Below are 16,932 nucleotides of genomic sequence, written 5' to 3'. Positions count from 1 at the left end.
AAGTTAAACAAATATGATGAATATAAACAAATACGTAATATAAATTGTACATGTAATCACATTTTATTAAAAAAAATTATTTTTTTTATTATTTGTAATATTTAACAGTAAATAATTATGTTTTATTGTAAATAATAAAATCTAAATAATACCACACTACTCTCCCTGTTCTGCATCCACCCTATTATGGTTTGGAACAGCATGAACAGACAAGTGAGGCTATATATATATATATATATATATATATATATATATATATATATATATATATATATATATATATTATTGCATAAACTGGGTTCCAAATTATTAGGCAAGCTAAAATTTTTCTCATATTTTACCAATCCTAAACCATATCAATCTTAATAACTAGTACTTGTTTTATATTTTATCATATATATAATTGTGAAATATAATTGTCCGGGAAGGCTAAAATATCAAAAACACCATATAAGCAGGTGTGCCAAAATATTATGCATGTTTTCTTTTTCACAGATAGAATGAGCGAAAATAGATTGAATTGGACAAAAAGGTAAAAATGATTAAATGCCCACGAGAAGGACGCAATACTAATGCAATAATAGTATTAGCAAAGTTAAGGAATTGGGCAGTCAGAAAAAACAGGTGGAGAAGAAAAGACACAGGTTAACTGCAAAAGCATTAAGAACTAATGTCGTGAATTAGGTGAGAAACTATCAGGAACCATCATTTCTCAGAACTGCACCTTCATGGAGTCTCAAGAAGAGCACTTTGTCAGGTTCTCAGAGACTTTAGTTGGGTACAAAATCCAAAAAAATGACCCTCACTTAAGAACAACATGTTGTGAAATACATTAAGACTGATGTTTCATAGGCTTTATAGACAGATAAGTTGTGAGTGAAGGAACAGGATTCTCCTATCCTGTCTGTCTTGCATATTAATTTGGCGCGCATGAATATAAGGAGTTTTTGACTTTCAGCCTTCCCGGAGAATTACATATAATTATATATGAATAAATACAAAACCAATAGAAGTAATTAAGACTGATGTGGTTTAGGATAAGTCTAATGTTCTTGTGCATGAGCAAAATTTAAACTTGCCTAATAATTCGTCACTCACTGTACGTTTTATTTAAAGAAAGGTTTCATTAGTAAACATTTGTTAGCATTAACTGGAAATTAACGGTTACACGTTTGATGGTGTCCTTACGCTGTAATCATACATCTAAGTACTGAATAACGTGAACTAACTACAAGTACTTACTATATATAGATAGGATTAGGATGAGTGCTTGTTTTACTAAAATAGAGTATTAGCCATTTTAAAATACTTTCACACCATTTATCAATTCTTTATTAAAGCTGCAGTCCATAAGTAATCTGACGGGGCATATCCTCACATATGATATATTCTACTAGCTGGGACAACTTATTTATGTTTACCTATGTGCCGTAACGCTCAAATTTCCCAAATTCTTACCAATACCAATTAGAAAAGATTATTATAAGCTTAATGATGTGAATCAGGCTAAAGTTAGTCGATAGTTTTAAACATTGACTGGTCATGTACTTTCTCAAAAACCATTCATTTTTAACCAAAATAGTTAGACTGCAGGTGAAATAGTGGGGCAATTTGAAAATAAGAAAAATAGCCCAATAATAACAGGCCACCTAATAATATTAATAATAATATCAAGAATAGTTTTATACATTAATATCGTCTTGACTATATCGACAAAGACATCTGGTACAGTCATTATCTCTGACTATCATCGATGCACGATACCATCATCTATCAGCACAACCCTAGCTCTAAGTGAATGAAAACCGTGTGTAAAAGTTACTGTCTCCGAGACCAATATTATACCGATCACTAGAGATTAAGAGTCACACAAAGGAGGGGTTTGGAAAAATGAATCGTTGAGCGAATCGTTTCGGGAGCCGTGGAGCAAGTCAGGTAACTGTGAGTAACATTTAAACCTTATTGATTTGAAGACACAGATGTAACAGCGAACTTCACTGTGAAGTTTAATTGCAAAGCAGCCCAGCCAGGGGGGCTCTTTCTTTATTAGTTGGCCGCTGGTGTCTCACACAACAAACTACACAGGAATCTTTCTGTCTATAGCGATTAGAGCCATGGCCACTGGAAGATGGAGGAGAGAATGTAAGTCTGGCCTGTAATTGACATTTCATGGGGCCACTTTCTTTGTGTTTCCATTAGAGCAGCGCTTAATGGAATCGAATCATTGTACAAACCTTTATAACTCTGGCTGCAATGAGGTTACTCTGCCTCACGAATCTCGTTTCTCTTTCTAAAGAACGGCTCGTGAAAAAAAGTGAGAGCCGCTATAATGAGACTGGACAATATTAAGTGAATATTCCAGAATAAATACAAGTTCGGCAGTTCTATCGACAACATCTGCGGTCGACTGTGAAAACCACTGTCATCACATTATATTATGTAAACAAATAAAAATGTGTGCGCAAAAAAGCACTTATAACGGAAGTCTATGGAGATTTTATAACAATTGTAAAAAACAGATGTCAGCGAATGGATTTGCTTATGACTTAAGTACAAGTCAAAGTTATTTAGTCGTAGATTGCTTCGAAAGCTGATGATTCCAAAAACGTCTTCATTTTTAACAGATTTTATTTTTTTTCTTAATTTTTATTTTTGCCAAAATCATATAATTAATAAAACAAAACTAAAAATATGTCAAAAATTATGGCTAGATTTTTTTTTTTATCATTTCAAAATTTTTTAATTTCAGTGATAACCAAAAATCTTAAAAAGCTTTATTTTTCCAAAACTATAAATAAGAATAATTAATTTGCATTATTATTATTAACCCTAGGGCCAAAGCAATAAGCTGTTTTTTTTTAAACTAATAAATACATGTACTGTTGTTTTTGTTGTCTTTTGTCCAAATAATAATAAATCACAAAAACCTTTGTTTTAAATATGAAAGTGCTTCAAACTATGCAATGCAACATGAGAAACGGATATTCTTTTTGAGATTTACTGAAGATTAGGTTTAACAGTGTCACTACACAATTTGTGTTTTTAAAGATTACCTTTAAGCGAGTGGTAGATAATCTAAACGTAAAAAACAGGGGAAACGAGCCTACACAAACAAAAAACCAATACTAAAGACACTAAGATATCCGAAAACTGATATGGAGCCCACAGATACCATATCAAATCACATTATTTCATTATCTCCTAAGCTGATTGTCTTATCCTTGCTTGTACTCTGTGGCATTTAATCAATATAATACTCCATGAGCGTGCTTACATCTGTGTCCTCGGAGGGCTTTGAGAGCTTCTTGGATGTCTCTGTAGTGAACAGCCACGCCTGTCATCAAAGCAACAGCTGTCAATGAGCACAACTCACTTGAGACACAAGAAGGAGCAAAGACGCATGTCTGTGCGGCCGCCACACGTTCTCACACAGCGCCGAGGACACGCTGTACCGTGGAGCTGCAGTGCACATTCCAGACCCCTGCTGAGAGGCTCTAGTGAAGCTTAATTGTGGAGCACCGGTGCCATTGCATTTCACACACCAGACTGAGTGTATTTCACATTACATGTCACCAACTGGACCTGGGAAAAAAAAACAGGGCTCAATATATCCCTGCTATAAATATACCCAGATTCCTCCAAAAGAGGGGGCTTGAAGTTCCTATTAGCTCTGTTACAGGTGGTGAGCAAAAGACATTTTCTGGAATGTAATCTTGAATGTAGTTTTGATTTACTTATTATGTAAAATCATATATATATATATATATATATATATATATATATATATACACACACATATATATATATATATATATACACATATATATATATATATACACACATATATATATATATATATATATATATATATATATATATACACACATATACATATATATATATATATACTGTATATAAATACAAAAAAATATAATACAAAAATATATATTTGAATATATTTCATATAATAAGACAAACTATATGAATTCTTTCTATATGAAGAGTTTATTTGCAAAAATAGATAACTCTTTTTAATATTAACAGACATGTTCCCAGCAGGCACACAACATTGATATTTCGTAATTTTGGTTGTAGCGTCAAAATTAGTAAATTCAACATCTAATGTCAATGTTACATTTACATCCAATACAGATGCCAGTTTTTAAAATCGAACGTTAAGTCAACATCAATCTGACGTATATATATATATACATATATATATATATATATATATATATATATATATATATATATATATATATATATATATATGATATCAAGGATAAAAAGGATATGGGTATGTGTAATGTGTAAGTGTAATACTGCTTTAAATAGTTTTTGTGGTTTTTCTTGGTCAAAAAAATATCACATGTGTTCCCTGATTTACTAAATTTACCCACTAAAGTGTTTTTAAGTTTTAGTAATTTAAAAATAGGAACATTATTTAACCGAAAAAGTTTGATCCAATATTTACATTTTATTTCAACTACTTCTTAAAAAAACAAAAGCAAAAATGGTTTCAGTTTTTAATTAAAAATTAATTTTAATTAATATTATTAATTTGTAAAAGAAAAATAATAATAACAATAATAAATTGTGATTGGTACGTTTACAGTTCAAGTGGGCAGTTCTTGATTAGAGTAAACTGGAATGAAAACTTTTTGTCTGGTCATCCGAGATCAGGTGAACTCTGACCTGTACAAAAATGCGTGACCAATAGAGGATCTAAATATCACAGATTGACCTCATGGCTCTGTACAAACAATACAAACTTCACAGCTACATAGTTTGCAGTACTGTGGTAACTGGTAAGTAGGTAATATATTTAATTATTTAATATTATATTTTCGAAATGTATTTAGAATTTAATATAAATTCAGTAAAATTCCCAGCAGATACACTGTAATATCCTGTCAACACAGAAATCATTAATGCATTTTACAGAATTCCACCGGTCATAATAGCCATTACAAAACACTCAAATAAGTTCTGCGATACACTGACAGAGCATCCCTCATTTAACCCTCTAAGGAGGAGTGTCCTAAAAGCCTTAAAATAATCAGTAATAGGCTGAATTTTATGCTTGACTACAACATAATGAATGAATGTTTGTTCTGTGCAAGCTGCTTTCTCTCTCTCAGTCAGGTGACTTTTTAGAGATGGAATGGCCATTTAGATTACCATGGAAACCTCTGCAGAGACATGATGGCAAACATTTAAATGAACAGTCATCTGACTCGAGGCTTCTCTTAAGATGCCTTTACAGTTTAAATATGAAAAATATACTGTTCTCCTTGGCATGTTTAACCTATTTCACCTGCTACAAATTCTAAAATCACACAACCTTTTTAATTTTTTACATAAACTATGGTTTTCAAAGGTGCAGATTTGCTCCACTGCAGAAAATAAGATTGCATAGTTTTACATTTTGAATTATTATTTATTCATTTATGATTGATATGATTTTTCATGAAGTATTTTTAATACAACTATGTATTTAATGTGAATTTAATACGAAAAAAACATTGTAAGTTACTAATAGCACGTGCATCATACAGAAACAGAGCAAAGATAAATTTCACTTCAGTCTAGCGAGTTTAGGCATTCTCAATAACAGCCAGTAAATGCAGATTTTAATGTAGCAGCTATAGATAACAGGAAAAACTGCTCATTGCACCTAAAATGTTTTGGTGAGATACGATTCCAAATTTGGGGGTGCCAGAGGGGTGGCCAAGCATTTTGACAGGCGGCACTGTCTCACGTAAGTTCGATCAATGATGCAGGTAGTAGTGATTCTCTCCGGCCAATCAGTGTTTAGCAGAGTGTACGCATCACGTTTTTGTAACAGAACGGTACGCTTGGAACCTCAGCTGAGGTGGTAATAAAAAAGTACCAGGTACCAAGTACTGTTCCCAGTGGAACCAATCCAGCAATCATGAACTTTGAGACAAATATTTGCCCTGTAGTTGACAGGGCCTCATCTAGCGTTCCTCACATATTGTAATCACCTCCTTTATCTGTGTACAACCAAGCCACAGCAAGCCCATAAATGACTTACAACACAATGAGCTAATACTTCTCAGAACACAAGACAAGACTTGTGCTCTTAAATGGCCTGATTTTACAAGTTACAAGAGCACATGGATACTATCTGGGATTACGGAAACACAATACGATTGCGCAACGTTGTATTAGCAGAATGTATTAACAGATGAGAAATGGAAGACAGACGTTACATTGGATGAGTGGCCAATGGTTAGTCTCTTTATGTAAAACCGAACAAAACACTATTGGTGTGTGGCATTTTGATATTGAAAAGCACCGTATTTGCCTTTTTAACAGCATTCAAATTGTTGGCTTAATAGAATTCAGCACAGCTGAATTAAAAATATTAAATATTGCAAGGGAAAATTTGTCCATATCTGAGTATTGGGACAAATTGTTTATGGTGGTTACAGCACAGATCTGAACATACAGTAACTAAACAGTTCTATGCTGTTTGTACTTTAAGTTGACCAATTCAGTTGCACCCTATGACATAAGTGTTTACTCTTAATTGCAAACATATTGGGGCAAGTACAAAAATGTACCATTAGGTATTAATATACACTCTGTAGGTTTAAATATTCACATTCTGAATATTCAGTTCTTAGAAATCATTATCTGAAGGAGACAAGAAGGTAGCATAAAACAAAACTAAAACAGCCCAACACAACATTAGTTTAATCAATGGTGGGAGATTTTGATTTTGTTTTTTTTTACTTTATTGGAATGGTGTGAAACTTGGTAAGAGTTTTGGCACTTGCTTCGTGAACACAAAAAGTAATTATGTGGAAATGATTCAAAAAGATGAAATGGTCCTGGAAAAAGAAAATATTCATACAGTGGAAACGAATAGAAAAGTAAATTTCATCTAGTGGATATTTTTGGTACCGATGACAACACGTGACATTTTACTCATAGCTTTTCATGTTGTCAGACTCAGAGGTAGTGCCTAAGTAGCGGTAAAATAAACCTGGTGGAGGTTGCATGATTGTCACACTGTAATGTTTCAGATCAAAGATAACAAGTAAATACAACATGCAGTTTTTAAATTAAGGTTTTCATTATGAAGGGGGTAACAAATTCAAACTCACATGCTTGCCCCCTAACCTAATAACTGGTTGGACCGCCCTTAGCAGCAACAACTTCAATCAAGCATGTGCAATGAATCTGTTCATGAGATGAACGGTTCATGAGCATGAACCACCTTTTTAAGGCCATGCTACAGCATCTTAATAGGATTTAGGTCAGGACTTTGACTAGGCCACTTCAAAGCCTTTAGTTTTTATTCAGCCATTGAGAGGTGAACTTGCTGGTGTGTTTTGGATCATTGTCCTGCTGCAGAACCCAAGTTCACTTCAGCCTGAGGTCACGAACCAGATATTGTCGTTCAGAATTTTTTGGTAGACAGCAGAATTCATGGTTCCATTTACCACAGCAAGTCTTCCAGGTCTTGAAGCAGCAAAACAGCCCCAGATCATCACATCACCACCATATTTTAGTATGATGGTATTAGTTGGTATGATGTTCTTTCTTTCTTTCTGATATGTTGTGTTGCTTTTACGCCAGATAAAATGGGACAACACCTTCCAAAAATGTAAACTTTTGTCTTGTCAGTACTCAGTTATTTTCAGTTTTTTCCCTAAAAGTCTTGGGGATCATCAAGATGTTTCTAGTAAAACTGTGACAAGCTTTTATGTTCTTTTTACTCAGCAGTGGTTTTTGTCATGGAACTCTGCCATGCAGGCTAGTTTGCCCAGTTTCTTTGTTATGGTGGAGTCATGAACACTGACCTTAACTAAGACAAGTGAGGCCTGCAGTTCTTTGCATGTTCTTGTTGGGTCTTTTGTGACCTCTTGGATGAGTCGTCGCTGCGCTCTTAGGGTAATTTTGGTCAGCTGGCCACTCCAGGAAAGGTTCACCACTGTTTCATGTTTTCGCCATTTGTGGATAATGGCTCTCACTGTTGTTCACTGAAGTCCCAATGCTTTAGAAATGGCTTTTCCAGAGTGATAGATCTCATTTACTCTTTTTCTCATTTGTTCCTGAATTTCTTTGAATCTCAAGATGATGTGTAGCTTTTGAGTATATTTTGGTCTACTTCACTTTGTCAGGCAGGTTCTTTTTTTAAATGGTTTCTTGATCGCGAACAGGTGTGGCAATAATCAGTCCTGGGTGTGGATAGAGAATTTGTATTGTTTTTGAATCTATTGAACCATTCAGTGAGCTGAATGCAATGATATTACGCAGTAAAAATATTGAAACCCTTTGACCATTATTGAGCATGATGCTAACAGTCTAATCAGATGCAATGCTCTATGCTATGCTTCAGCTAAAAGTTCTGGAGATCTGCTGAATGGATTCAAATAATGGTAAAACTGTTTAACTCTAGAGCAATTATAAAATGAGCCTATTTTCAAAAAAAGTGACATGTCCCTTTAAGCTAAATTAATTTTGACTAAAGCAGTGTTCTTCAGAAAACAGCATGAAAGTTTGTTTGAAATATTTTGTGATGCAACAAGGACTACTCTATTTTCAAGCAGATGTAATGGATATAGCAGAAAGTGACAAGTTAAAACCGAGATGCAGAGACAGAGAGAAATAGATAAAGGTAGATAGGGACAAACATGCAGTGAAACACAGAGCTGTTTAGCGCAGTGCAGGAAGCAGCAGCCATCTGGGTGTAATGACACGCCTCCACTCTTAACACAGAGGTGCAGGTAGTGCTCTGGCCTCTGAGGCCCCACTGTCTCCGCTGCTCGCTACAAAGAAGGTTTTCACGATGCAGGCTGACACACCGGCCAGCTGGCCCACTGCAGAGTGACCTTTAATACACAGACAGGACATGCTCACAGCTGCAGGGAGAAGTCAGAGATGCCAAGCTTTAATTGGCAGAGCTTTGATTTAGTTGCCAGAACCCCATGATACTAAACTCTTTGACGAAACAAAACAGTGACTTCGTGAATCTTACAAAATATTGCCATGGTAAAACTTTCAGAACAGATGGAAATGTCTAATTCATGACTGGCCGTTTAGCCAAAAGCAGACTTTTCCAGAGATATTGATATTTGACTATAAGGCTGCATCCAAAAAAGCAGCCAGCTGCCTCGCTAAACAGACAGTGAATGGCTAAACAGGCAGCATTTGTGCATGAAGGTTCCTCCTAGGAACTGGTTTCAAACAAGCATCATAATGGAACGTTTTAAAATGTTAGTATTAGAAACGTTACCACTGAGTTGTTATTGGAACGTTCTAAAATTTGATGTTAATCAGAGAGATAAAAGATGTTTGTTTGTGTTTGTGTGTGTGTGTGTGTGTGTGTGTGTGTGTGTGTGTGTGTGTTTAATGTCATGCCAGCTTCTGTGGTTATTTTAATGGCGGGGAAACTGTATGGCTTAATATAGGTATTAATATCAGGTATTTACAATTTAATTTTCGCTAAAAACTCTAAACTGTATTTGGCCTAACTCTATTAGAAATCACTTCAAAAGAGTTTAAATATAATAGATATTATGAATAAATTAAAAATGAAAGAAAATAAAGTCAATAAAAATCTTCACAAAAGCTTCACAACAATAATGTTCAGTATGATTTTGGCCAATAACCACTTTGGTGAAGTAATATGATGCAACTATAAAACAAGCTAGAATTATAGCTAAGTTGATAAATCTCATAATTATAATAATGATAATAATAAGCAAGCATTTAAATTCTTTCCAAGCACCACAAAGTGCCATTTCATTCTTTCTTTCTTGGCACAAGTGTACACAGTGCATTTAGAAAGGGTAGCACCCCAGTAACAGATTAATACCTCTTTTTTTCTGAGAGTAGCCGTAGACTAGAAATTGCTAAATCTGAAATTTTTTACATAAAACTCTAGATTAAATTGTATTTATTTTAAACTGCACACTGTATGGAATATCATAGTCAGTGAACGATCTATACTGCCTTAAGAAACCATCACCACAAAGTGATCTTAGTAGACAGCATGTAATACTTCCCTATCTACCACCATGTACCATCTGTGAAGGCAGCATTTCTCAGCTTTCGGACGCAGTCAGTGAATCGTCCCATGAATCTTGATAAAGAAACAGGTGTGAGTCTACGTGTCTAGGCCGGCACACGAAGAGACGTGGGCTAGGACAGCACTGACAAGGACTCACAATGTTCGGAGTTACACTTTGAGTTAACTTTAGCCTAAAGCTAAATTGTTGAAGTCACAGGAAAAACAGCACTAGCATGCAGAACAGATTGCTCACTGCTTATATCAGTTCAGTCTTCTCAGTGTGTGCCAGCACCTCCTCAGGATGGCATCCTCGTCTCGTCCTTGATTTATGATGCATGAAATCCTCTGTCAGAACGAACACAACATAATCAGCCTCAGGCCATGTTAAATACTCTGATGATGTACAAACAAGAACACTGGCACAGTTGCTCACATCTTAAAAGTATTTGGAAAAAAAGTGCACTTATGTGGCATTATAAATCATAAAATCACTTTAAATTAAACTGCCACAAAGTGCTTGTTTTCAACTTTTATGTGCAAAAGATCAATTTGTAATAGGATTTATGCAGTAATTTAGCTTTATACGGTATAAGGTTATTTCAGGTAGATGTCCTCAAGTTCCTTTTTCCTTTTTTTTGGAAGAAAATTGCCCCTGCCAGCTAAAGGTCTGTCAGCAAATAAATTGACCAATTATAGACAATGAGCCCAGAGTATTCTTACAAAAATAAACAAGGTCGAGTAGCTGAATTATACATTGTTTCTACTCTCAGTTTCAGCTTTCAAAAGCAATACACAGGTCAGAAGTGTGGGTGTACGCTTGAGGTTAATCAAATTGCCGCAAATGTGTGTTCTCAGAAGCCTTAAAGCGAACACATTCATGGTGGTGTTTACAAAATCAGCATTAGTGTAACGGTCTGAATAATCCATTTCCTTCAGACTTGAATAAAGGACCAGGACAACCACTACAGCGCCTTGCAAATGTTTTTTTTTTTATCCACATTTTATTTTGCATCCTTATATTAAACTGATTTAACTTACTTTTTCCCACATCAACAACTTTGCAAATTTATTACAAATATATTTCAGAAGTATTCATACCCTTAACTTAGGACTTAAATCACCTTTACAGCCTCAAGTCTTTTGATGCGACAAGCTTCACACATCTGAATTTGACAATTATCTGCCATTCTTCCCCTCACCTCTTCCTCTCTCAAGCTCTGTCAGGTTGAATGGGGGCTCATGGACATTTTTTTTTAGCTTTCTAAAGAAAGCCAGGCTATGTCTGAACCACACAAGGACATTCACAGAGTTGTCTATAAGCCACTCTTGCTATGTGCTTAGGGTCATTGTCTTGTTGCAAGGTGAAACTTCTGCTAAGTCTGAGGTTCTGAATGTTATGAACTGGGTTTTTATTTCTATATTTTGGTGAGCTGAGCTTTTCTTCTACTTCTACTGACAAATTCCTCAATCCCTGCCACTGAACATCATCATAGCATGAGGCTGCTAGCACACTTTTAGGATGGTACTCTGCAGGTGATGAACAGTGCATGGTTTCCTCCATTCATGACGCTTGGATCTTGGATCTGTCCCCAGACCAGAGAATCTTTCAGGACTGAACCTGGCCACACTGCCATAAAGCCATTGGACACCATGAAGAGTCCTAATTCGTCCATGCTTCTTCCATTATGGATAATGGAGGCTACAAGCTGTGTTTGTTTTTGAACTCATCCCCAGATTTGTGTCTTGACACAATCCCGTCTGTATTTTGAGTTCTGAGCTAATATTAACAAAAAAAATAAAAAAATTGATAGTCACATCTGAATTGTGAGATACAGTCATGGGTATATACACTAGTCTACATTTGAAGTAGATCAAAACCTTTCATCAAAGTCATCCTAAAACCAAAATGTGTTCTTGTCTTAATGTACTTTAACTTTTTTTACACTTCAAATGGTGATATTTGGACATAGCCAGTTTCCATTATTTTAGCTGCTGACCAGAACACATTCAAGTTATATAATAAAAGCGTGCACACTCTGAGATTTTATTTGAGTTTATGCTCATCAAAATTGGAACAAAAGGTTAATAAATTGCAGCTCTTTAATATGTACCTCTCCTCTTTTTCAAGAAACCACAGGTAATTGGACAACTGATTCAAAAGATGTTTAATGGACAGATTTGGGCTATTCCTTTGTTATTTCTATATCAGTTAAGCAGGAAATAGGGCTGGAGTTGATTCTAAGTGTGCCATTTGTGTTTGAAAGCTGTTGCTGTGAACCCATATCATGCAGTCAAAGGATGTCTCAACGCAAGAGAAACCAAAAAAAAGAGATAGAGTAGGAACATTTAGGGAGGTCAAATCAACAATTTGGAACATTCTGAGAAAGAAAATGCACTGGTGAACTCAGCAATATAAAAAGGCCTAGATGTCCAAAAAAAAACTGTAAATGCAATCTTTGGATGGTTGAAATTAAGATCAACCTGTACCAGAAATGTGGGAAGAAAATAGTACGGAGATGGCTTTGAACAGCTCATGATCCAAAACATACAATATCATCTGTAAAACATTGTGAAACATGCATGGCTTCCAGTGGCGATGGGTTACTGGTAATAAATAATACATGGTAGCATACAGAGGAAAAAATATGAAAATCATGTCAGTGTCCAAATACATATGGACCTGACTGTATTGTGAAAAGTTATCTCGCTGATTATCTTTTTTCATGTCAGTTTTTGTGGGTTCCGTAGTTTTTAGGTACAGAATTTATAATAAAATAGATTTCCAGGGTTTAATCTAAAGGAAAGAGAGCTGCCTGGGAAAGCTAACTACAATCCAACTCTGAGGATGTCTGTAATCAGTTAAGGGCACCATATCAAATCTGTTTTTCCTTTTAGCAGGGTTATTTTAGAGTGATTAAAACAATGTCTGTGTTGTTGTCATAAAATTACCACCAGAAATTTTCAATCTGGGAACGCGTACTGTTTGACCAGAGAAAAACTATTTTAACCACAAGGGAAAATACAAAGGACAAACTAATAAAAGACAGATAATCGCTAAGTGCGGCACAATCCTTGACTAAAAGAAAATTGGTAGAGCAAGAGAGAACAAGATGGAGGACTTTACCTGATACCACAGGAAACCGGTTGTTGGTTTGGACACCACAGTCATCCCCTGGTGATTCCCATAGTGTAGATGTTTTTTTTTTTTTTTTCATTCGGTAGCTGCTCCTCTGAAACCGTTGGCCTAAATTCCAGCAAAACATTTAATTAATTCCAAAAAAGTATATTTAATGCAGTTAGTTCTTGCAGCTGCATACATACTTAAGGACGATTAATAAGAATGCTAAACAAATAATGTTTATGTCACATCAGAAGATAAACAGACCCCCTACATATTTACAGAGTTAGTTCAGGAAAGAGCTTTTATCTTCTGTGATATAATTTCCTTGCTTACTTTTATCCCATTACTACTGCAACAAACCAAACAAGGCTATATGTGAGGTTTCCAATTCAAAAAAGATACACATTACATATTACCATAATAACCTTTTTACAGCGTGACTTCGTTGTACATTTGCATATCTGCAGACTAAGCTGTTAAAACACTAGTCATCTTTCTGTGGTACATGTGTCTTGCTTCAGTAAGAAGTTTGAGTCTGGCAAAGTACATGTTGTAACGAAACCACGGCCAGGTGCTAGTGTCATATTAGCGAGCAAAGAGAACAAACTATAAAAGGGCAGAAAGTCTATGCAGCTACACAGACATCAAACTGAAGACTGTAACTAAGGCATGGGTTTCCATCTAATTTAGGGCAAGGACCCCCAGTACATACTGCATTAAAATCAAACACTTCACTTTTGGCCTATATAATTACAATACTAATTGTAATTGTGTAATTTACATGCCATGTTACTTGGCACTTACACCCCAAAGCCAGTACATCTAACCAATAATTGACATGCAGTCAGGTTTTTAGTTATCTTATTTTATTTTTGTATTTATAAAATTAAAAAAAAATACTTTTATTCAGCAAATAGGTGTTAAAGTGAATACAACAGAGCTTTCTGAAGGATCATGTGGCGCTGAAATTAAATGTCATCACAGGAATACAATTTTATTTTAAAATAAAGTAAAAAATAATACTTATTTAAAAATACGAATAAATACATTCCTGGAGAACATGTAATAGACTTCCTCAAAAACATAATACAGCATTATGTGAAATTATTCTATTAATTAAAACTGTATAATGATAGTATTTTATTAATTTAATAAATTAAAATTAGATTATATTAAGTTGGATTTTAACCTATGCTCAATCCTGAAACTAAAATTGATTGAGATGATTAAGAGAAATGCTTTTAAGTACAGTGGATTCAAACCAATCTGCTCAATAAAGAAGGTGTAAACATCAAGATGCAAGTTTAGTCCAAAGCTTCGCCTCAAAATATACAGTAAGTGAGACAAGGCTCAGAATCAGCATGAACAGCCCTGTGGGTTCCATGAATTGCTGCAATTTTTTGGCTGACACACTGAGAAATCAAAGCTTGGCATGGTTTTGTTGGACTGCATTGAACAAGTACAGAAGCTGCTTTCCTTCCTACAGGTTTCAGAATCCCTCAATGAGCATTGTCTGCATTTGTCATACCAATAAAACCTTCTTTGAATCATAAATCATGATGACAAAACAAAATTAAACTAAAATGATCTAAAGGCACACTTATTTTTGTGGCTACGTTATATAAATTTGCACAACACAGCTTTGTAATTTAGGTCAAGTTGGGGCTACATGAACTGAGCCACAGATCTGTGCCTTCGGTTTCGTTCTGTTACTTGAGAGCTCAAAAGAATAGCAGAAGAGCTAATATACATACAGTTTAAGTGCAATTTCTGAATATTTCTTAGAATACTGAAGAACTTTCAATTATATACAGTGTATGGATTTTTACCATTCACTGTATTATAGTACAGTGAATGGGTGCCGCCAAAATGAGCGTTCAAACAGCTGATAAAACATCACAATAATTTGCACGAAATTCCAGAAACTTTCACTTAAATTTCTTAGAATCTTTTCTGAACTGATCTATATCTTGGATAGCTTATTTGTTGCATTTGACATACTAATTAAATCATTACAGGTGTTTTAATAACGCAACTGTGGGAAATCTGATCAAACCTACTAGATTGCAACACACACATTTGGGCAGCCGATGACGTTGGGCTCCATCTGGAAGCCCTTTTATTTGCTATTCCACACATGTAAGACATCAGTTCAACTTTATTACTCACCCTCAGATCCTCCGCTAGCACCCTATTTGTATGTTTGGTGGGGAGCGGCTCTGTTACATAAGCAGCATGAGTACAGAATTCCAGAAATTCCGGCTGGAGGAACAACTATATGATCCCTAAAGAGGTACCGAAGGAGGGAGTTGCGGCAAATGACGACAGAACTGACTCAATGCACGCAAACAGCTGATCCATCTGCAGTGCTGGACACATAGATTACCCATTACTGAACCTTCAGGCTGTCATTTCCGTTAAACAGAGGAGTATCAGAGGTCTGGACTGTCTCACTGCACTCATGGGAAACTTGGGATAGGAAATGATCTAAACCGCCATCAGCAAGACAAAAACCATCAGGCCGATACTAGTCTGATCATCTCAGAGAGTCTCTCAGGACATTATCTCATCGAGTCTTTGAAAGTGAGAAACTGTGAAGAGACTGACAATACATTTGATCCGGGAAGGCCTGATTAATGCTTATAATTAACAGCATGTTTCGTTTCATCAAGAAAGAAAAGGAACTTCAGGCAACTCTTTCAAAACTTTCTGAAGCAAAAGCAAGCTAAATGAAAGCACTGACATCTAGTGGCAAAAGAAGTGCATAAATAGCCTTGCTATGAGACAAACTGATAACTAATAAACGTTACCCATCTGCTTTGCACTTACATGAATTGCAAACATTTATAAAATATAAACGTTTTATACACCTTATTACTTATCAAAGTCAAAATAACTTCAATAATTAGCTTATAGCAATTGAAAAAAAAGGTTTCGCATTTACAATAATGTGAAGCTTCTTTGAACCCTGGAGAAGAGCAAGACGCCATCTTGTGGGTACACGCGTCATTGTAGCTCTAAAACGTTAGCACTTCTTCCCTGACATGTTAACATTTTACAGTTTGTCACAGTTGTTAAAAATGCCACGAAGTCAAAAAAAAAGTCCGTTTTTGTACGTCTTGCAAGCACGTAGCCTAACTGTTGAAGTTACTAGCGGTTTCTAACAATTACGCCATTTCTTCCTCAATAAACCTAACAAGTCCTCCGTCTATTTTTACTTTATCAAAAAAATTACTTTAAGACAAACATTAAGCGTCTTCTCGGTAAGTGTCTCTTTTAAAAACATAAACTAAATAAATAATTTGTGCTGCGGTACCTGGTCTATCCTATAGAGGGCAATGGATCATGCATGAAAAATGACAATTACTTTCGACTGAAATGCCACAATCGCTAATCAACGCACATGCTAAAACACATAGTTAACAATCAACGGTAAACTTGTATCTGAATATTCCTACTCGTATGTTCTTTTCCCTGAGTCGGGTGAGACTAATTAAGTGAGACTAATTAAGTGACAGCCACTTTTTCCTTTACATGTCTTCATCTCGACTGAGGCCTGCAAGTGGAGACGATTAGCAGAAGGGCGTGACCTAATATGATGGAAAATTACCTGCATTCCATGGTTTTTTTTTGTTTTTTTTTTTTTTAATAAGTTGATATATGTAATTAATAGTTACAGTCTACTAATGTAAAGCTGATTCGGTACCTCTTTTCATGTAAATAAATTATTTAAAATGACATGCCTTAAGTCGGGCTCGCACTA

General features: G+C 35.2%; 1 long non-coding RNA gene across 1 annotated transcript; it reads right to left on the bottom strand.

Moving 5' to 3' along the window:
- Window positions 1–9,878: 9,878 nt before the first annotated feature.
- LOC122323174 lies at window positions 9,879–16,584 on the bottom strand. Its single transcript, XR_006246962.1, has 4 exons — window positions 16,486–16,584; window positions 15,339–15,454; window positions 13,173–13,292; window positions 9,879–10,393 (listed from the first exon to the last, which is right to left on the bottom strand). It is a non-coding gene; the product is annotated as an uncharacterized LOC122323174 (long non-coding RNA).
- Window positions 16,585–16,932: the final 348 nt, after the last annotated feature.

The sequence above is a fragment of the Puntigrus tetrazona genome, chromosome 18, assembly GCF_018831695.1.
Source record: "Puntigrus tetrazona isolate hp1 chromosome 18, ASM1883169v1, whole genome shotgun sequence".
NCBI classification, from domain to species: domain Eukaryota; kingdom Metazoa; phylum Chordata; class Actinopteri; order Cypriniformes; family Cyprinidae; genus Puntigrus; species Puntigrus tetrazona.
Note: the sequence above shows the minus strand (reverse complement) of the source record. Positions and strands in the feature narration are given on the sequence as shown.